Source organism: Sinocyclocheilus rhinocerous, unplaced genomic scaffold (assembly GCF_001515625.1).
Source record: "Sinocyclocheilus rhinocerous isolate Xijiao unplaced genomic scaffold, SAMN03320098_v1.1 scaffold44, whole genome shotgun sequence".
NCBI classification, from domain to species: Eukaryota; Metazoa; Chordata; class Actinopteri; order Cypriniformes; family Cyprinidae; genus Sinocyclocheilus; species Sinocyclocheilus rhinocerous.
The window spans coordinates 167,654-169,737 of NW_015631022.1; positions in this window are offsets into that span (position 1 = coordinate 167,654).

Here is a 2,084-nt window from a genome sequence, read left to right on the forward strand (position 1 = left end):
CCTCATGTTGTGGAAGCTGTCCTCAGTAAAATGCGCAGCACACAATAGCAAATTGGGGTTATAATGCTCAGGAACAGAGTTAAAAAATAAATTGCAACCACTGTTTCCTGACAGCATCCGCTTTCGGAAGCCCAAACAAAGACGTTTGGGCACGGAGGTGAAGAAAACAGCGTTTCAGGCGGTCGCACACCGGACGAGAAGCGCAGCGTCGCGTCGCGCCACGTCTTTAAAATTCGAATACATTATTTTCTGAGTGTAGGCACACCGGCGGCGCCGTTCGGGGGCTGTCCGCGGCGCCCAGCTACGTCATGTTGTACTTGTAAGAATTGTTCTAGACATGTCTACAGTTTGACACTACAGCACAGCAGCTCTTCTTCTTGGGTTTTCTCTGATGCACTCACTCACTCAACCAAGCGTTCTAACCACAACCTCGATTTTAACCTAAAAAACAAACCCAAGTACATAACTTCTAAGGAATTAGAAGTTATTAGGAATTATTACTGTAGTTTGATATTCTTGACAGCTTTCTGTTGATTTCTCAGTTTTGAATATGCTTCTGAGGTGGCAGTAACACTAACTATAATGAACCTTCACAGCTTTGCATTCAGCATGCCAGCTGTAAGAATTTGGTTTTGTCAATCCACCAATAGTCCTTAAATGAATGGTAAGTGGTTTGGAGATGTGTATTTTGCTTTTGGAAACACATGCTCTTTAGTAGCGCCAAGATTTTTTTTTAGACACAACTATTCCTTTTCTCTGCTTTCACAAATATCACAATAAGGCCTTTATTTGTGTATCATAGTGACAGAAGAGAAGTATTTGAAAAAGGCTGGTTTAAATTCCCTAGAGCTCTTGAGCATGTGGTAATGATTAACTTTTGATTCTTGATTTCTTTGTGCAATGCTTTAAGAACATAAGAAAATATGTTCTGCGTGTATTTTTGTTTTTAATTCCAACTGGAGTTTTAATAGAAAGCATATTTGATACTGCATGGATATATCTTAGGTATCTTTTATTTCCAGTCAAATATGAATACTCATATAAATGAAATACTCAGAGCTATAAAAACAAACGCAATCACATCAGTATCTCTGTATCATGGCTTTTATTCTTTGCAGTGAATTTGGCTTTGTGAATTCAATTGCTTTGCCTTTCATTTTGGCTGTAGTAATGTCACTGGCTATCCTTGGCATAAATATGAAAAAGCAAATAAATTGATATTGGCATATTAGAATCTAATGTGATATAAGATGAAGAAGAAGATAAAGGCGCCCTGTTTTATAAGGACTCCTGTAAAGGCTGCGCTTGCCCGTGGCCATCTTCTTACAGCCAGCAAATTAAGAGACTGCAAAAAGGTCACCTTACATACCAATCTCAGCCCTGAACAGACAGAGGTTCTCCTCCTTTGAACAAGAAAATCTACATAGTGTTCCCAGATCTGCCTGGTTAAAGCTACTTGATCCACATCCTCCTCCGCTGACTAAATTGGGCCAGTGGGTCGAAAGCAGTGGAGCCTTGTGAAAAAGAATCACTAGTTTGCATGACTGTGGGCAGTCTCTATCAATCAGAAACACAATGCTTAGAGGGAGAAACCGAGGCTCCGATATTCAGCAGAGCAGCCGAGTAGAACCGGTGTCTCAAGTAGTGACGGGAACCATTTTATTAAAATGGATCAAATGATACTTTGCCGTTTTTGCTGACAGTCATCTCATAACTGAAGTTTATGTTTATGTGATTTTGTTTATTCCTTCCAATGATACTTGGCAATAAAATAACTTTGGCACCATGCAGCACACTCCACTCTCAAAATGTGTTTTTCAGATAGTCGAAAAACTGTGCTTCATGTGCTCAATCAAATGGTTTTATTCGAGTAAAAAATTATTTCATCGTATTATATTTTTTTTTACATTGAATTTAATTGTATTTATTTAATTTGAAAACCGATTGATCCTCTCCGACTTTTTTTATTAACAATTTTGAATACTCATATTTTATGTTTATGTGATTTTGCTTATTTTGCCGAATGATATTTAGCTCTATATATACTGTATGTGTGTATATATTTTAATATGATTATGATTTAA